Raw genomic sequence first — 22,158 nt, 5'->3', positions numbered from 1 at the left:
ATACGCCAGGCGCTCCATCTCTCTCCCTCTCTCTCCCCCCTCCTCCCCCCCTCAAAAAAACCAGATGTTGTTATGAGATCAGCACCATCTTTAAATCAATACCGATCACACAACAGTTTGACCAGTGGCTCTGAAAATCGTTAGCGTCCAAACATTCATCGACCCCTAACTGGGAAACAATGCACCTGTGAACATTTGTCACATACAAGTAATCTAGACTCTATAAAATTATTGTATAAATAGTCTTTTACGCCGTGGCACTCGATGTAGAGCCTATTTTCCTAACAGTAAAATTTTAAATACATATTCGATACCTGGACTTAACAAGCAGATGAAGGTCAGGTACTACCGTGGATGCCATTTACTTTCGTGATTGCAACTCCAAACTGAACAAATTCTTAGCTCTCGAAAACACTTTTTCATAAGCTTCCACTGGTTGGCAATAAATTTAAAGAAAACACTCGTCACTGAAGACAAGTTGGAAATTGTAGCGTTGGGAGGCTAATGTGGAATTGTCGCGAAATATAAATAAAAGATTGTAATTATGTGCATTCGAGAAAAGTCATATTATTTACACAAAATAATATTCTGATAGTGCTCTTAACTGAAACTTTTAAAACAATTACTTATCAGTAATAGAAAAAAGAATTTGCATTGATAAGAATTATATTACATTTATTAACTTCAAAACAAAGTTCTAAGACCATTATTCATTTATTTATTTAATAGCATTGATTCCTTTTCCATTCATCTGTTTGCTTAAGACACAAATAAAATTTTCTTTTTGAGTACCTGCATAGTCAGCGTGTGCTTTGTGGCATACAAAGTATTCTATTCTGCCCAGCGCTGACATCTTGAACTTCACAACACAACAGAACCAAATATAAACATAGCCAAAAATCGAGAGATACAACATAACGATCTAGTACTCTTTTACTTATTAAATTGCTTAGTTTTACTTGTTAATAATTAATGCATATTTTTCAAAATATCATGTTCAAAAATTTTTTAAGATTATGAGTACGAAAAGAATTTTGCGCCGAACTCACACGGTATCTGAAGATAAACTGTACTCGCTGCTGACCATAACGGGAACATTTTCGAAGTACATCATGAGTCTCCAGCTTCTTAGCACCCCTCGAGGAAAGAGCAGTCGCAGTTTTTCAGATTGTACGACTGTTCATTAATACCCGAAGTTCATCTACAAGATTGGACATGACTTGCAATCAGTGCGTGGAGGAGACAAATAAAATAATATTTGCCATCATCAGTTCTACCAACAAATGTATTTTGTTTCTTGAGAGTGTACCCAGACAAAAGTTGTACAACAGCGCATGAAATGAAACATTAGCCAACCGCTTTTGGCAGGATGGGATCTTTTTGAAAAAACGAGGCAAGTACGAGTAAGACTCGCACTCTGAGAATTCCTCATGAACATAATTATATACACAGTTAGTTAATCTATAAGTTTAGTTAGGCCATTCTACAGTTAAAATTTTGAGTAAAGATTTGTGACCAAAGATATTTGCTCTATCTGTAGAAATAAAGGAAGGCGCGGCCTTCGAATTTCCAGAGAGCAGCTAGGAGAAGCCTGACTTTTCGAATATGTCTTTCTTCCTCCAGCCATCAGAATGTAAGCATCGTGGGCTGTATTTATTAACGTTTTATAATACACGAACTGACTTCGTGTTAAGAACGTGTTGAAGTCTTCTTAATGCATCCGATCACATGTTTATACCAATGTGCATTGCGCTGCAAGTACCGTTCTTCAGCTTTTTTTCGTAGGGAAGACGCAACACTTCGATGTGACACCTACCGGCCACTGACGTGAATTATTATTTAATCACTAATTTGCAATGTTCCTTTTAGCTCATCGTACGACCAGAGCCTGCAGTCATTGAGAGAAGCAGTCCGACTTTTTTTATCAGTCATATAGCTTAGAGCGGACAAACCAAACATCATAATCGTTATCGGTCCCCATTCTCTGTTGCGCCGCTCCCCTCACCAGTCTGGGACACTTGCAGACTTCATTCTGGGGTAAACTTCGAAATATTTTATTGGGTAGAGGTGGAAGCCAACTCACAGTTTTGGTGAGTGAATTTGCAAGTATCAGAATATGTGGCATAAAAGGCCGTGTCTTTTGTCTGTACTGACTTCGAAGCTGAAATTTTTACATCGCCAAGCCACCACAGAGTTTAGTATTTAACGTAATTTCAAATGTGTCACCAATACCTGTTACTGAGAAACGCATCCTTCAGAGACGGACACAGAGACAGGCAGCAAAGTGATCCAATATTAGTTCCTTTTTGCCGATAGAAGTACAGAACCCTAAAAATAAGAACGCGGTACTATAGGCGAAAAAGCCTCCCATAATAAAATTATTATTGACTTTGTAATTTGCTTTAAGGAGGAGGAAAATAGCTTTAAGAATGAAACAGAGCCATATCATCTGCAGCTTCAGAAGACGACTAATGGAATACCTACTAAGACAACAATTATCATTACATCGTCCCTGAAAGCTCTCGTCACCCTTGTACACTGCTTTTTTTCCGACCACATCTTCCTCATTTCCCAGTATTCTTAAATTTCTTTTCCCCGGAACTCGCTATGTAGTAAAACATCTGTTTTGTACACCTACAATTTTTTTATATCTGCCACTATCATTATTGTACTTATTGTCATTATTATCGTCAATAGTGTATTGTTACCATTATCAATGGCAGCAGTAGTAGTAGTAGAAGCACTTACTATATTAACTTTATTAGTTCGCTGTTAGTATAATTCACTCACATTGTCACTGGTACTTTTTAGGTAAGTATGATGTAGAAAACGCACTGTGTGTGAGACCCTGATGTAATGTAAGGGATCGGTTCAGGTTAAATAAATAAAGAAAATGGGTTAACTATGGTCAGAAAAATTTATCTGCTCTGTATTATGTCGGTGTTAATATTACACTGAGGTGACAAAAATCATGGGATACCTCCTAATACCGTGTGTCGGACCTCCTTTTACCGGTGTAGTGCAGCAACTCTACGTGGCATGGACGCAAAATTCGTCGGAAGTCTCTTGCAGAAATATTGAGCCATACTGCCTCTGTAGCCGTCAATAACTGCGAAAGTGTTGCTGGCGCAGGATTTTGTGCACGAACCGATCTCTCGATTATGTCTCATAAATGACTGATCGGATGCATGTCGGTCAATCTAGGTGGCCAAATCATTCTCTCTAAATGTCCAGAATGTTCTTCAAACCAATTGCGAACAATATTGAGGTCCGATGCCATGGTGCATTCTCATCCATAAAAATTCCATCGTTGTTTGAGAACATGACGTCCATGAATGGCTGCAAATGGTTTCCAACTAGGCAAACATACAGAGGGCCTAGTCCATTCCATGTAAACACGGCCCCCGCCAGTATGGAGCCACCATTGGCTTGCCACAGTGCCTTGTAGACAACTTTGGTCAGTGGCTTCGTGGTGTCTGCGCCTCACTCGAACCCTAACATCAACTCTCACCAAATGCCATAGGCAGTCACCTGACTAGGCTACGGTTTCCCAGTCGGCTATGGTCCAAACGATAAGCCACGAGCCCTCGAGCAGCACTGCAGGCGATGTCATGCTGCTAGCAAAAACACTCGCATCGTTCGTCTGCTGCCATAGCCCCTTAACGCTAAATTTCGCTGGACTGTCCTGTTCGTTCTATGTCCACATTGATTTCTGCTGTTATTTCACTCTGTGTTGCCTGTCTGTCAGCACTGACAACTCTATGCAAACGGCGCTGCTCTCTGTCGTTAAGTGAAGACCGTCGGCCACTTCATTGTCTGCGGTGAGAGGTAATGCTCAAATGTGGTAGTCTCCGCTTACTTTTGGTACTGTGGATCTCGGAATATTGAATTTCCTAACGATATGTGTCTAGCTCGAACTACCGTTCCACGTTCAAAGTGTGTTCAGGTTCAAATGGCTCTGAGCACTACGGGACTGAACTTCTCAGGTCATCAGTCCCCTAGAACTTAGAACTAATTAAACCTAACTAAGGTAAGGACATCACACACATCCATGCTCGAGGCAGGATTCGAATCTGCGACCGTAGCGGTCACGCGGTTCCAGAATGTAGCGCCTAGAACCGCTCGGCCACCCCGGCCGGCGTGTTTTCAGGTCTTGCAGCCATAATCACGTTGGAAACCTTTCCACGTGAATCACATGAATACAGATAATAGCTCCGCCAATGGACTGCCCTTTCATAACTTGAGCAGACGATACTACCGCCATCTGTATATGTGCATATCGCTATCCCTTAACTTTTGTCAGCTCAATGTGTTTGCTGCAGTGACACTATGTTTTACAACGCACCCTTGGCAAAGTTTGCCATTGTTTGTCTCGGCACTAGCGAAGGGAACGTAGGATTGGTTGGGTGGGACCAGTGTGGCGGAAAGGCGTACAGGTGGGATGGGGGGGCCTATATGGCGGCCGCTGGCTGGCAACCCGTAGCCAGCCTCAATATTGATTCCAGTGTCCGCGGCAGGACGTCCCAGACGAGCTGCGCTCTGCTTTTCTCAGATCGCGCGCCGCCGCCGCCGCCGCCGCCGCCTCCGCCCCAGTTCGTTCAACTCTGTTTTGCATCCGGAGTGGCCGCTCTGGGGCTCCCCCTCCCCTCCCCCCCCCCCCCCCCCCGCCCTCCCAGAGCTATCCTACGCCGCGTGCCGCTGAAGAGGAACTGCTTGCGCCAAGTTGGCTGCTGCCTTAATTGGATTATCGGCTGTGGATCCGACCATGCGTCACCGGCTGCCTTTCAACATCAGCCACTGCACTAACGCAGGGCGCCGAAACCCCGCAGACAATATACTTCTCTCCCTCGGCGCCGCGCGACCTTGAGAGTGAATGAAGTGCAGCCTGTGAAATGTTGCCCTATATAAAATGCTATAAATGGCGCTGTGGTAAAAGATTATTACCGTGTAAAGTTTTTCGGAACTCGATTCCGCATCTTTCTTATCCTCCCAAAACTTATGGCACTTCATCTTACGAAAGCACTCATCATGCCATCTTTTCAAAGTGTCATACTGTACTTAGTCACAGAATTCATAACAGCTCTTCAGCGCCAAAACTGTACCATTCGATGGCGTGAAGCTGGTTTGCGTACAATAGACTCAGGGCGACAGTTACAATGATTTATTATTTGAAGACATCTAGCAGATTTAATTTCACAAACGGTATTTAACTTAACATTCCTGGACAAAAATCTCTAAATTTCAAAAACACAATTAATGATGTTTATAAATTAAAACCAGGTTGGTCACAGAAAACGTTTTATAATCTGTCTAGCAAACACCGTCTGACTCATTTACATTACAGAATAATCTATTCCACTTGATCCTCTGTTCGTCGCCGCACCCAGACATAACACAAATGAATTGCGATTTACATGCCCACAATATACACATCGGCGAAGATAATCTTATTAATGCCTTGCCATACAATCAGTGATCACCCATTCGCCTAACATTCGCGAATTTTGTCGCCTCAGTGTGTACCAAGTAATCTATTCTGCCCTTTCACCAAATCCGTCGATTTTGTGCTTTCCGGTCTCTTATTGTGCCATACCTTTACGAGAATCTTTAATGCTGAAGCGACAATTTGTCATTTGATATTGCTGTGCACTTCGCATATTACTGTTGGAATTTTACTGCAAGGCGCTAACTGACGGAAAGGAGCTAAAGCAGCTAAGGATAGGTTAAAATATCGCCATCGTTGTGTGTGCTCTGCGAGTAGAAGAAAGGTGTGATTTCGGGACTAACTTTTGTTGCCTGCGCTGTAATATTGTTCGTTAGTTATGAAACGCTAACTGGAGAGAAGGTGTAGGTTCGTTATTACTGGCCAGAGTAAAAGGTGATTCCAAAGTTCTAAATTTTCCTTACCTGCCTGTCTGATTACATTGGTTGTCAATGAATCTCTTTGCTAACAATAAGGAGGTTTCAGGTCTACTTCTGGGTGCTGATATCAGGTGAAGTACTTAGAATGTTTAATCACATGCTATTCTGACACAAATTTAGAATTTGTATGAGATATGGAAAATGTAGATCTTTAATTGTTTTGTGAAGGTTTGATACACAACCTACTGCAGAAAGACGTTTTATTTAATAGATTATAATACGGCTACCTATATATTTTTGTGATATTTTAATGTTAAGCCAGGCCTGCCGCTGTGGCCGAGCGGTTCTAGGCGCTTCAGTCTGCAACCGCGTGACAGCTACGGTCGCAGGTTCGAATCCTGCCTCGGGCATGGATGTGTGTGATGTCCTTAGGTTAGATAGGTTTTAGTAGTTCTAAGTTCTAGGGGACTTATGACCTCCGATGTTAAGTCCCATTGTGCTCAGAGCCATTTGAACCATTTTTGAATATTGAGGCATACATGTTTATTTACACACCTTTTCTTCTTTACTTCACAGAGTTCACTTTACTTTGGTCAACTATTTTTCCACTACATGTCTAACTATTGTCTCTGTCCCCATTATTTCTGTGTGCTTCTTCAAGTTTGTTATATAATTTTCTATTTTCTCACTCATGCAAAATATTTTTAATTAGAATTTCAGAATTATTTATTTAAACTCCCAGAGAAGATCCCTTTATTTTCCTTAAAAATTTCATTTCTGCGGACTGTAACTTTCCTTGCTCGTTCTTACTTGTTGTCCAGGTCTCACTTCCGTATGTGAGCATAGGTCTCCATCACTTTGTGGAGATATAATACACACGCGGTGAGTCTTGTATTTCGTAACACCAATTTCATTTTGTGAACCCTTGCACATACCAGTGGGGATATTGAAGCAAAAACATTTTTTTTAAACGGAACGGTATACTTTTCATAACTGCTTTCAATATGTCTTGAGAATACAATTACAGTGATTCAGCGTTTGTTAATGTTGACGTTGAAACCTGTCGTCAAAAATCAATGAATGTCCTAGAATTTGAGAATGCGGTGGCCTGACCCGGCATTAGTGGTGCAAATGCCTGTTTGCCTATTTACACTGCTGGCCATTGAAATTGCTACACCACGAAGATGACGTGCTGCAGACGCGAAATTTAACCGACACGAAGAAGATGCTGTGGTAGGCAAATGATTAGCTTTTCAGAGCATTCACACAAGGTTGGCGCCAGTGGAGACACCTACAATGTGCTGACATGAGGAAAGTGTCCAACCGATTTCTCATACACAAACAGCAGTTGACCGGCGTTGCCTGGTGAAACGTTGTTGTGATGATTCGTGTAAGGAGGAGAAAAGCGTACCATCACGCTTCCGACTTTGATAAAAGGTCGGATTGTAGCCTATCGCGATTGCGGTTTCTCGTATCGCGACATTGCTGCTCGCGTTGGTCGAGATCCAATGACCGTTAGCAGAATATGGAACCGGTGGGTTCAGGAGGGTAATACGGAACGCCGTGCTGAATCCCAACGGCCTCCTAACACTAGCAGTCGAGATGACAGGCTTATTATTCGCATGACTATAACGGATCGTGCAGCCATGTCTCGATCCCTGAGTCAACAGATGGGGACGTTTGCAAGACAACAACCATCTGCACGAACAGTTCGACGACGTTTGCAGCAGCATGGACTGTCAGCTCGGAGACCATGGCTGCGGTTACCCTTGACGCTGCATCACAGACAGGAGCGCCTGCGATTGTCTACTCAACAACGAACCTGGATGCACGAATGGCAAAACGTCATTTTTTCGGATAATCAAGCTTCTGTTTACAGCATCATGATGGTCGCATCCGTGTTTGGCGACATCGCGGTATCAGCTTGTTGGAAGCGTGTATTCGTCATCGCCATACTGGCGTATCATCCGGCGTGATGGTATGGGGTGCGATTGGTTACACGTTCGGTCACCTCTTGTTTGCATTGACGGCACTTTGAACAGTGGTGGTTACATTTCAGATGTGTTACGACCCGTGGCTCTACCCTTCATTCGATCCCTGTGAAGCCCTACATTTCAGCAGGATAATGCACGACCGCATGTTGCATGTCCTTTACGGGCCTTTCTGGATAGATAAAATGTTCGACTGCTGCCCTGGCCAGCACATTCTCCAGATCTCTCACCAATTCAAAACGTCTGGTCAATGGTGACCGAGCAACTGACTCGTCACAATACGCCAGTCACTACTCTTGATGAACTGTGGTATCGTGTAGAAGCTGAATCGGCAGCTGTACCTGTATACGGCATCCAAGCTCTGTTTGACTCAATGTCCAGGCGCATCGACGCCGCTATTACGGCCAGAGGTGGTTGTTCTGAGTACTTATTTCTCAGGATCTATGCACCCAAATTGCCTGAAAATGTAATCACATATTCGTTCTAGTATAATATATTTGTCCAATGAATACCCATTTATCATCTGCATTTCTTCTTGGTGTAGCAATTTTAATGGCGAGTCGTGTACTTGTCTGCACTGCAGGCCACTCATTTCTACGAGTACATCAACATTCGTTGCTTGCAGTGATGAGAAATGGGATGTACTACTTTTATACAGCGAATGTAAAAGAAATGCCGTAAAAACAGTACAGTGTTACAGGTCTATCTATCCCGATGGCCAATATCCGCCGCTCCAAGCGACTGCACGAATTATTAAGAAGCTCGTGCGGACTGGCTGCTTGACCCTCATAAAGAGTACAAGAAAGAAGACTGCAACTGACAGGGAACACGAAGAAGCTGTTCCGGCTGCGACGCGAATGAATCCACACGATGATCCGAGATACATTGCTAATTAATGTGGAATCAGACAGACCAGTGTCTTTCACATCCTGCATCAACAGAATTTCCATCCCTATCATCTGTCACTATCTCATGCACTAGAATACCGTGTTTTCGAACGTCGTAAAGAATTTTATCGTGTTGCCTTTGAGCACCTGAGAGACAACTCTTCGTTTTTCCATAGGGTTCTCGTAACCGATGAAGCAACGCTTACTAACCACTCTAATGTAAATTTTCATAACTGCACTACTGAGCAGCCGAAAATCAACACTTGCCTTGTCGTGTGTAACATCAACCGCCGTGAAACGTAAACGTATGGTAAGGCGACGAAAGGAAATTACGTTGTGGTACCTTACTCTATATCAGACATTCTAAGTGGACCTTCGTTCGCATACTGTCCAACAAACATTGTACCAGTTCTTCTAGCAGAGGTACAACTGGATGTTCGTCAATGAATGTGGCTGCAGCACACGGTTGACCAGCACATTAGTCCGGTGTTGTAACGCAAACACCCAATGAGAAAGAAACTTCCTAGCAGATTAAAACTGTGTGCTGGACCGAGACTCGAACTCGGGACCATTCGCGGGCAAGTGCTCTACGAACTGAGCTGCCGAAGCACGACTCACGCCCCGTCCTCACAGCTTTACTTCTGCCAGTATCTCGTCTCCTACCTTCCAAACTTTACAGAAGCTCTCCTGCGAGCATCGCAGAACTAGCACTCCTGAAAGAAAGGATATGGGGAGAGATGGCTTAGCCACAGCCTGGGAGATGTTTCCAGAATGAGATTTTCACTCTGCAGCGGAGTGTGCGCTGATATGAAACTTCCTGGCAAATTAAAACTGATTTAATCTGCCAGGAAGTTTCATATCAGCTCACTCTCCGCTGCAGAGTGAAAATCTCATACGCAATGAGAACTTTCGCGGACTTTGGATGGGGCGAAATTCTATTATCAAATGGCTTTCGATTCCCCCCAGCAATTGCAAATGTGCCTTCCAGTCCATGGCGAACAGTATAAACACATGCTTAAGTAAAGGATAAAGTAATTTTCAGGAAGACAAAATTTATGTTTGATGATTTGAGTGGTTACCAAGTCATTGTTAGTAAATTGTTTATTTCATTTACGTGTCTACGAAATTGCATTTCGGTCTCAAGTAAGTCGACAGAGTGTATTGGACACAGCAGATGACACTGGCATTATGCGCTTACATTCAGCATGAAACGACGTTTCGTGAAGAAAACTATTTAATTTGGGATGTACATGAGGTCACCATGGTATTTTTAATAAGATGTTTAGTTCAACGAATGTATCCCATATGATGTAATTTGCAGCAATGAAGGTAGAGACAGGTGTCCGACAGCATGTATTTTACGTCTAACGGTAAGAAGCACTCAGTCAAGTACAGGAAAAGGCAGGTCGAATCTTCCTACTAACATTTGGACACTTAATACAGTAGTTGCTTTTTGTGGCGTACAAGCCTTCTTTATTTTCGAAGAATGAACACTTGATTTCTCTGTTTCAGCCCACGTAAATCTTAGAGGACACACAAATGTGAAATAATTTTCCTAAGCCCCTTGTGATACGCTAGATATCCTATTTCCACATAGAACATTCGTAGCTGAACCTGCATCTAGGTCGTAAGTTGGTTCAAGGGGAAATCAAGCTTTATACTCGTAGCGCAGGCCTATCTTAGGGTATACAACTACACAGCCTGATCGAGACGCCTGCTTGGCAGTGTATGCACCGCAAATGCCCTTTCCAGTCACTATACTCTCACATTCTAGGACATTTCTCAAAATTTTTATGACTGGTTTCAACGTAAACATTAACAAACGCTATATTACAGTAATTGTCTTCTCCAGAGCTATCGAATGCAGTTATAACAAGTATACGGTTCCATTTTAAAAAAGTTGTTGCTTCAATATCTCCGCTCATACCAGTGCCAAAACATTAACTGAACAAAAATGAGCCTCTAGACGCTCTAACGTTTCCCGGAAACCACGTTTCGAAATGTGTAACCAATCACGAAATAAAAGGCGTGTTACGTCTTACGTGACTCATCCTATAACTTACATCACACCCTAATAGCTAAAAGTGACATAGCTGCTGTACTGATTTCCCATTTAGCAGTCTTTTGGAACTTATTGAGTACTTCCGTATATAAGCCATAAATCTGGTTTTATTTTCTGTTGTAGAGATTATGATTTGAGTCCAAACGATATAGAGTAAATTCTAAATTATCCTCTGTACTTTGTAAAATTATTTTCTCATCAGCCAAGAGTGTAGAGTTTAAATTTGTATTTCTGAGAACTAATATTATTCCTGGGTTAACTTCTCGTTTCCATTGTCTAACAATGTCGTCATTGTATATATTATATAACGTGGGTGAGAGACATTTTCCTCTGTTAACTGCTATTGGTTAAGTTCTCTCTTTGCCTTTATTAATTCAAATTTAGTTATTTAAATACAAACATTTTACCACTTGTATTAAATGTTTCGGGTAACCTTGTCTTTCCATTATACTCCACAGCACATAGCTATTCACTCTGTCGAAGGCTTATTCATACTCTGCAAATGCATAGTCTCCAGATTATGTTCGCGTCGGTTTTCAATTATCTGCCGCACTACTATGTTATTGTCACTGAATGATCGTCCTTTTCTAAAACCATTTTCTTCCTTCAGTAAGAGGGCTTCTGGCATTCTTTTCAATGTGTTATTAATTATTTGGGCATGTATTTTACAGACAGGCTTGAGCAGACTTATTCCTCTGCAGTTTTCACAGGCATTTCTAATTTTTTTTTTTGTGGAGTCGTACTGCTTCAACTACTTTCCCAAAGTCAGGTGTCATCTTGAACTTTCATTGAATTTTCACATTTGGTAAGTTTTCCATTAATATTATTGGGTCCTGCTGCTTTTCTGTTCTTCATCTGCTTTAGTTCATCTTTTTTCCCCTCCAGTGTAATACTGTCTCCTTGGTATAGTTCATCATCTTATTCATTGTCCTGGTCTTTTTCGTTAGTTTATTTTTCTTACTGTTTTCTACACATAATCCCTGATAGTGTTTTATCAAACATTCTTCGTGTGTTACGTAGAATCGTGCAGAATCTCTCTCATGTTTGTTAAATTGTTTCATGACTTTATAAGCCATCTAACGCCAGCAGCGAGTAATAAATCGACTACTGACTGGTTCTGTCGCACAGCTACCACTCTGATACATCTGTGGCGAACACGCACTGAAAAAGCAGCAGCGGACAGTCTCCGACTTTGTCTAAGAAATGTATCTAGCGCACTTTGGCCTAAAGGATGGGGATCAGGACAAGTCATCGGAAGTGTTCACATTGTGAGGAAGGATCGCTGTTTCTTATGCAAATGAGGCAGTCGTACAAAAGACCGGCAACGGTCTCAAAAAATTGGCCACTTTGGGCTTTGCAAGCCGCTACCACTTGACAGAGACTACAGGAAAATTTATTAAAGCCACATTACCGCAAGCTCAGTATTTATACATAAATGTTTTAGTTTAAAGTTGATAAACGGCGACTGTGTCTCTAGAAATCGCTGGACAGCGAACTGTAATAAACTCCTGTTACACTGAAATTGCATGCTGAGGTGGAACTCGAGCGTTGAATCTTCCCCTGTACAATGCAGGTCGGATTCTGTATGCAATTTTACTCTTCCATAAGTTCAGAAAAAATGAACTTCCAGTTCCAGGGTAAAAGGTACATTTCAGTTTGTATTAATTTGTCGTACAGACTTACAGGACACTAGTGACGTGGCAAACAGTGTGTATTCAGTCCTTCCCTACGTTCAGTACCAGACAGGCCATCGGCATTGCCAAACAAAGAGCTGTGTGTTGTGTTATCATCTCTCAGTAAACCGATACGACGCACTGAACTGTAAACGATTTCATGTGTTTCGCAAACAAACGAAAGTTTTATTCCAAATCGCCACGCTCTATTTATTTACATGGTCGTCATTATTAATTCGAAACGGAATCGGTGCTTCTCTTGGAAACAAACAAACAATACTCTAGTTTCCATTAACGATAAAGCGTTTGCAGTCGGATTGCTCTGGATTGTGGGAAAAACTGTTTATCAGTAAAATATTTTCATGCTCAGTTCATCCGCTCGTTTGCTTTAAACACAGTCTATTAATTACTAAATGTGTTCACACATCAGCAATTATAGTAATCGTTTGAGCGAAAAGAAAGAAAATAGTATAATATTCAAGACAGGCAATACGATGTAAGTGTGGTATTGAAGTCAAGCTAATTTTCTGTAGTGAATGCAGATCTGATATACAGAACATAAAATCCCGTCTGAGGCCTGCGATCACTTTTATGTAAATAATTGACAACCAATGCTGCACAATCGCAATAAAGTCATGAGATATTTGATTGACTCTGTTATTATAACAAGTTACGCGTTTCTTGATTACACCCATCTTCAGACATCACAAAATTCAACTCCTTCTTGACCAACCAGGCGTACACCCTTGACAACTCCAAGAAAGTGTCCAGTAACATATGACTATAACTGCAACACTGTTTCAAGACTGCTTGTCCCGCAGTTATAATTATATGTGATTGGACACTTTCTTCGAGTTGTCAAGGGTGTACGCCTGATTGGTTAGGAAGGAGTTGAAGTTTGTGATGTCTGAAGATAGATGTAATCCCGAAACACGTAACATGTTCTAATAAAAGAGTCAGTTCAATATCTCATGACTTTATTGCGATTGCACAGCATTCGTTACCAATTATTGAGTGCAGAATTATTCTATTATTTTTATATGCAACGAAGTATCACTTTTCACCAACTTCCTTTATAGCGTGACCAGCTAACGAAAGAAACTTGTAAGCGTGAATCTGATGATTCAAGGTGGCACCGTGCTTATGTAGACCCTCAAGTGAGCAACTGGAATCTTAAGTTTATTTAACATAGATATATAGGAGGTTGCTGAATGGCGAAACCTGTAGCTCGAGACATTATTTATGTTGTGGGTAACATAACATGGGCTGTAAAATCAATTATTTCTGTTGCAGATATCCCCGTCTGAGGTAAGTCAACCGAGGCATTCTTTACCTTATCCAGCAGACTGTAAGTTGAAATATATTTGCACAGAAACTTTTACACATATTTAAATGTTTATGTACATAATACTGGAGTCGTTTTCAATAAAATACTGTGTATTAGTGGAAACATCGGACGTGTAATTATTGCAACCAAATTCCGGTTTCATACTTCTACACCTGGTATATCATGACACAATCGTCACATTCCAATTTATCTGTTCCTGCTTTATTTAATACCTCTCTTTCATGGGTCGTGTGGCCTTTTAATATTCTTTTTGGTTGAATATGTAGTTTTGACTCTCGTATGTTTAAAAGTTTCCGCTATTTTGTTTGAAATGTTACCATAACATGGGAAAACTGCTAAATTAGATTTAGTGTTTAACCATTTCTCCCTCTGTAGCAATGTCGTTGATGGCTGAGTTTTGCTGTATATTTTCCTTTTGTTCGTACATTTATTTAATCACTTGTTTTTCAATATCGTTCACTTTCGCAAAATTTTCAAGGATTGCTGTTTCTCTATCTCTTCTTGAAGCTAGAAATTTATGATCTCCTATACCATTGCGTGAAAGTATGCGTTCTTATGGGTTACTGGGTGGCATGATCTGTTACACACAAATGTGTGTGCAGATGTTGCTTTCCCAAAAATTTCGAATTTTTGCTATAAATCGTTTTACCTTTATTGTTATATCCAAAAATTTCATAAAGTTGTTTACTTCTGCTGAATTTTATTTTATCGTGTATACTATTTAGCTGTAATTGTATCATAGGACTGACCTGTGTACGCATCGAGCGAGGTGACACCGGACGAAACCCTTGATTATGGCTTCGACGGGAGAGCTCATTAGAACCATTAAGTAATGAAACTTGTAATATATTTAGTGGTTTTCCATAGCTCTTCAAACATATTGCGGCACAGCAGGATGTAGACTCTGAGTAAAAATATATTAAGAATACGACAGAGAACGGGGAGGCGATTAAGCCTTAGTGTAGCGTGGGCCTTGGGAATAGATGTGATAAGATCGTACTGCCGGCTTGTTTAGTTTCTTTAGTGTTAAAACATTGCCACTAAACATCGTTGGAAGGTCATTTGGGCGTCTTCACGACGCGAATGAAGATCAGAGAGAATTTCGTTTGGAGGGGTATGATAAATGGATTAAGCCATTAATGTTGGAGTGTAAAGTTTGCTGTATTAGCAAACCCACATTAAATACGCAGCAAGGGAATATGTCGACTGATACGGTTAATGAACCTATTCAGAAATTATATGTGGATTATGCGGGTCCTTTCCAGCGTTCCGGAGAGCGTAACCGTTATGTCATCTTCTGCGTAGATGCGTTTACAAGCTGTTGCGGATGGTCACTATTCGTAGTATTACCTCGAAAGTATCATCATGTGTTTGCAAGAGATATTTGGGACCTTTAGCTCTTACAGCGCTTTAATTACTGATAATGCAACAGCAATTAAATCTACTGTTTGGAAGTGGGCGTGGCTCACAGCACTACTGCACCATATTACCCGAACCTCTCCCTAGCAGAACGTTTGAGCCTCAATTTGCGGTCGGCTTTGGTTGCGTTCTATCATAGTGATTACACCAGATGTATTGTTGGGCTTCGTTGGGTCACGCATTTCAGCGTACAAGGCAATACCTGTTAATCTTCTGTTTGTCTTTAAACCCAACTTCCCGCTTGCCAATCTAAAGTCACTAAACGACTGCTCCAGGACAAGGTGGATGGTGCACAGTTCTGTGCTATTTGGAAGCACGCTCGAAGTAATCTAAAATTAGCTTACGAAAAGATGAAGAGGCGCTATAAGGCTGGACAACCGATGTCACTGCAACCATGGGATCTGATTATGATGAAACTTCTTGGCGCGGTAAGCCGCAGTGCCGACAGCTTTATGGATAATATCTTGTCCAGGGTTTTGGAGTCTGCTCATATTCTACAATACGTGATCACGGTCACCTCATTGATAATAAACCCCCAAACTAAAGGGATTTTCAGAACACGCATAACCCAGGTTACACCATTTGCTGAAGACAATGCACCTCAGTAAATACCGTTAAACCTAGTTTACACGACGACATTGGGTTGCGCCACTCGTTGCGCGGAATGAGTTGCACGCAAGTGGTTTCGTATATGACTGTAGACACGGCGACACCAGTATACAGGTTCGCCGTTTTGCGGGTCCCTGAATCGTGTCCGAAATGAAAGTTTTGGCAGCTGCACGTCACACGAGTTGTGACGAACTTAAAGCTAGTTGCGTGGAATCGCTGCATAAGAAAAAAATAAGAAACGTGTTTCGATTTGTGACTGGATGGAGGAAAGACGTCAGCTCGGTTGCTTAGCATCCTTGCTGAAATAATTTGTAACGGAAGATTAAGAAATTGTTTTAATTATCTTAGAATGTCACAAGAACTGTTCGCGTTTCTTCTAAAGAGAGTTAATTATGTGATAAGGAGTAAAGGTACTGTAATGCATGAGGCACTGTCGCCAGAACTGAAATTACATATCACATTGCGTGCATTACAGTCGAGAACACTCAGCACGCTATATGATGCGGTTTTAGTTGGTGATGACGCTTTTTCATCAACACCAATAATTATTTATATTAACAGTAATAATTATTAACAGCAGTAATTATTCGAAGCAGGAATAATTAACAAGAGAATGGTTTGCAAACTCCTCTCTTTAAGAGAGATCTTTACATTGGCAATATTTCAAAATTGTAACATATGTGAATGTGGAGCACTGCTGCGACGTTTTGAATAGATGAATACTGAATAAAGAATGGAGCTTCTTGAATTTGTATAGCCTTCCCTCCTGTCGACAATATTCCTTAACAAAGAGTTGGCGAAATCGAACGACGGGATTATAATCATGTAGACGAGAGCATTGCCACAGCTAGAATTACACTTGGTTGTATTTTTCTTAATTCAGTTGTATATGTGCTCCTAACTTAATAAATTTTGCCCTGCAGATCAGATATTGTCAATCCATCTATGTTATGATCGTACATGACGGTCTCAGCGGCAGCAATATGTTGCTTATTTTTGTAATCAGCACCACTGAAATCCCAAAAACACCTATGCAAAGCGTAGAGATCCAAAAAGCGAATATTATTCTCCGTTCCACACTTCATATTTCAGTTTGTCTACATTCTACAAACACACGCAACCTCAAAACGTATGCAACTAGTGTCGCCAAAGTTGGAACACGCTGGAAGTGTTTAGTTTCATCACCAGCGAGTTGCGCAAACGCGCGGCGCGCATGCACAGTGGCCGGTAGCGCAGTTGCCTGCAACCTGGTGTGGCTTTACTAGGCTTTACTCTGTGTACCTTGCAGTAATGTTTGTGTGAATCTGCCTGAAGTAATTTGAATCCCTTCCGAACTCTTGGTAACTGAGTAATTATAAGGTTTGGTCTAGGTATTTTTTATAAAAATATTGGATGTATGTGGAGTATTGGTTGTTAATTTATGGTGATTTGTGGGGACAGCTGCTGCATGAGGTACTAATGCCTTTCGCTTCATCTCGTCTGCCACCTACATCCTCTCCCCCCCTCCCACAATTTCAGTTTCGGGGGGGGGGGGGGAGAGAGAGTGTGCCGGCACAAAGGTCGCCAGTGTCCCGATGCATTTGGACCAGCGTTGCCGCTGGTGAGCAGCGCGACTGTGGTGCCTCTTAAACGAAGCCAGCTGTCATCTACAGCGGAGTGACAGTACCAGAGGCGTACACGTTTCGCTTTTAACCTGTCCGCCACTGCCTGTTACAACTGGGGAGGCAAGCCGGCGCATGTTATCAGCAGAACGGGCAGGTTCGCTATGTGACGTCCAAGCCGAGCTGCGTCCAACCCAAACAAGCTAAACGATTCTTGCTCGCCTGCCAGTCTTCTGCAGTGCTACGCTGCGCACAATTTCATTCACTCTAGTGCTATGGGTAGGGTACGGAAGTCGATGAAAAATCTTTTTTTTTTTTTACCAACGCATCTAAAGGAAAGTCTCGATGAAAACTATATTCATTTTGTGACACTGCAACTGCAACTTCTTTTTCGCTTATTTCGGACTTATTTATCTCGATGCGATTTTCTATGCAACACACCCTATTTCGACTAGTGCTTGCTAGATGGGGGAGAATCAACCAGATACACAGCAAGTAAACGAGCTTATTGAGAATAGGACAGAAGGTGAACCTGAGAATAGGACAGACGGTGAATCAGAGAATAGAACAGTCGGGGAGCTGCGGAATCAGCAGGCTCAGTTAGACTGGGATGAAATTGGAACAGATCTGACAGATGGGAATCGAAGGGACGAGAACATCGAATTTCCAGAATATTAAATCCCAGGTAGGGCACATTCTGAGCCAGAAATAGACAGCCCACGTAGGAAATGGCAAAGATTAGAAGTTAAATGAGCACATGAAACGCATTTGTTTGCCACATATTCAGGGACAGAATACGCGTCAATGCAGTCAATGATCCTGCAGTTAGCTAACGTTCAAAGAGAAGTAGGCAGTGAGGAAGAGGGGGAACATTTAGAATATATCGAACCTAACGTACACACTCTAAATATGCCCCAACGACAGACACAGAATTTTGCGGAGTTACGAGCACCACGAAAAGGTTCCGTAACAGACGCAACTGTACCTGCAAACACAAGACGTAGACAACAGAGAGGGCAGAATGCGGAGTTGTTTGCGCCACGTAATGGTTCAATGACAAACGCAACTAGTCCTCAACACAGACAGCACGGGTTATTGCAGTTATCAAACTTAGAAACTCCACAGCATAGCCCAGTAAACGATATAACTGACCGAATAGAAAACAATAGATTGACAATACATAGCTCAGCAGAAGGTAGTGTTACAGGACAGGACGCGATCATGGAGATGTTACAAAAAATGAACGCTAGTATGACGAAACAGAATCAGGATATTAATACACAGATTCAGGATATAAATACACAGATAACGAAACAGAATACACAGATGACAAAACAGTGTTAGGAATTGAAACAGGATAATCAGGAATTGAAACAGGATAATCTGGCTATTAAGACACAGATCCAACAGGTTAAAATCCAGATGGAAGAAGGGATCGCCAGAATTGCTAGATCACTCAGATAAACAAAGACGCGAAAGAATCTAGAGAAAGAATTCAGGTACTAACACAAGGTCAGCATCAATTACGCACTGACGTGTACAAGGTCCAACTGCACATCGTAAACGTTGACAAAAAGGTGGAACGTTTTACGAACAAAGTCACTCGAACAGCAATACAAATTTCGGAAGAACAGGCAATTCAAAGCAAGGTCGCAAAGGTTGCACTGAAAAAATAAGATCAGCGGATCAATAAAATAGAAAAAAACAGAGATCAGTTTGAAAAGCTTCGAACAGAGTTGATACAAACTATCGAAGAAAAGATCGAGACCGATTACACCTGTAGCGAAACAACTGACACGTCAAGCATTAATTCAGTACACGAACACGCGCCGTCTAAGAAAGTTCAAGTAGAACCAAGGCTAGACGTAACACTCGCGCAGAAATCGAAGCAGAAAACTCCGATTAAAGTAATACATGACATACCACACGACCAGGCACAGTATCTAGAAAAACGGAACACATACATTCAGCCGATACCAATGGAAAGGGCAGCCGGAGTGACCGTGCGGTTCTAGGCGCTACAGTCTGAAGCCGAGCGACCGCTACGGTCGCATGTTCGAATCCTACCTCGGGCATGGATGTGTGTGCTGTCCTTAGGTTAGTTAAGTTTAATTAGTTCTAAGTCAAGGGGACTGGTGACCACAGAAGTTAAGTCGCATAGTGCTCAGAGCCAACCAGTAGAAAGACAGGCAACTGAACCAGTAAATCCAACGACACAACATAATAGTAGCACAGGTACTATACCGCGAACGACGAGAGTAGAAACACACGAACAACACTTTAGTTCACCAATGATACGATATGACGCGGATATGAGTCAGGAAATTGAGAATAGGCAGACAGGCAGTAGATTACCAGAGAATAAACACGACGACACAAGCAGTGGCAGATTATTTGAGTCCATCAATCAGCCACAAACCGGATTTATCAGTAGATATGATACAGACCACTTCCTTACAGTTAGAAAATTTCAACATTTCAAGGAAGAAGACGATAGCTTGCATGCACGCACATTCATCGATCAATTTCAAGTACGCTTACCAAACCACTGGAGCGTAGCTAACAAACTTGACTTCATTTGTGCACACATGCCAGGGACAGTAGCAGAGGTGATGCAAAAGGTCGCGACTACCTGTACGTCTTACGTACAGTTCAGCACTTCTCGAATGATATTGGTCTAAAGAGGCGCAAAACAAAATTATATACGAGTTACTTCAGATGACGCCATATGAAAACCCAGGAGAGAAAAGCGTGGTAAAATTCTCTGATACAATGGACAAAAAGAATCAATGCCTAGACAAACCATACAGTAACGGAGAGCTGATACGTCGATGTAGAATGAAATTACCGCTAAAGTATCAACAGGCGACAGTAGGAAAAAAAATGAAAATACCGAAGAATTCAAAGAGGTTTTAAGGGAACTTGAATTTACGTTTAAAGAAGACGAGGTGAAAGAAAAAAGAAAGGAAAGGACCAGCAAAAGGAGAGGACTAGGACGAATATTCCAATAATAATAATCGTAATTCTAACACCAATAATTTCAGACAGTTTAACAGACAAGGACAGTGGCACAATGGAGACAACTGGCATAGAAACGATAACCAGAATACCGAAATGGGAACGGTAATGGACATTCATACAGTGGTGGATATGGGTTTAGGAATCAAAATGCCAACGGTCAAGGGTACTTTGAAATAGGTCACGATGTTAGAAACAGCAACTGGCGAGACCAGGGCGCGAATAATTACCGAGGAAACTATGGTCCACAGAGACAAGAACAACACAGCAAAGAGCAACCAGACGTAGAAGTTAGGCCACCGAATACTGCAAAACGTAATGATTGACGTGAAAAAATGCGGGAGAGGTTAGGCAAACTAACGTCCACCCTATCTTCTACTAACCACTTAACACCAGATGCTTCGAGATAGCGGCGGAGAGGGTACATACATGTTGAGAAAGCACTTAGGGCAATAACAACAACATGAAGACCAACTGGAAATGCAGGATGCAACCAGGTTGTACTTCAGGAAGACAATGTACAGCACGGACATTTCATATGTAACGACACTGCTACACAACAGAAGAGCGTGGGGAAAATCATAATACGACGAGACGACAATGAAGGTACAAAAAATTACAAAGATCTACAAACTCACCAAGTAACATTTGGAAAGGCAGTCAGATCCTACAAATCCTATATCACTGATACACTAAAATTCACATATTCCTAGCCCAAGAAGAACAGAAGAATGCAAGAAAGAAGACAAGAACAGAAGATGCAAGATGAAGAAGGGCAGAAGATACGTTTCTCTCCAATCCTACAAAGTAAATTGCTACAAACGTCTTTCCATGAACTTTGAGGCATGGCAACTACTACAACCACCTCTCCAAAAATAAACCTCGAATCATCAAAAAAATACAAGCCAACGGCAAACGGAATATTTAGTAGCACCAACCAACATTATCTAGAAATAAATTCAGCAAAATGAACAGTATTCTCCCTACCACATCATCAAATTGCCATACCGAACCAGGTGTGAAGTACCAAGACGTCACAGCAGAATACTGGGTGACGATCGTCGTTAGTGAACTACAATCATCAAACTGCCATACTGTCCCAGGTGTGACAGCAAAGGAGTACCAAGACATCACTGTTTATGCAGTAAACCATAGACATCTTCATCGGTTAAAAATACCACTCCATGATGACAATGTCAACGTGTAAGACCTGGCATCACATGCTAAAGTGCTTCTCTCATGATTTGTGACACCCATACAAATGAGTTGATGCCTTCCAGTATTTCAGAGGGGATCGTCGAACACAGAAACTGATGCAGCACAAAACGAAAAGACTGATAAAACACAAATGTAGAGTTAATGGTATGTTTGTAAAAATAATTCTTTTCCTTTTTTGTAAAAGTAATTATTTTATCATGTATGTACAGCCCATAGTGTGATAGAGACCATAAAATATTATTTAAAGAAAATTAATTAGTATAAGTAGAAAATCTCAAAAATCCCTGTAAAGCCGAGTCAGTTTCTTATATAAAAGATGTTTTGGGTTTTGATTAATGATAACTTGAAAGAGAGTAGTATAAAGAAAAACCACTTCTTCACTCTTAAAACAGTGACACAAATAATGCCTAAATAAATAAAACAAAGCCACACAGCAGAGCTTTTGCGAACATTCACGTGAAGCTTAACTA

The sequence above is a fragment of the Schistocerca americana genome, chromosome 5, assembly GCF_021461395.2.
Source record: "Schistocerca americana isolate TAMUIC-IGC-003095 chromosome 5, iqSchAmer2.1, whole genome shotgun sequence".
In the NCBI taxonomy this organism is placed as follows: domain Eukaryota; kingdom Metazoa; phylum Arthropoda; class Insecta; order Orthoptera; family Acrididae; genus Schistocerca; species Schistocerca americana.
This window is presented reverse-complemented; position numbering follows the sequence as displayed.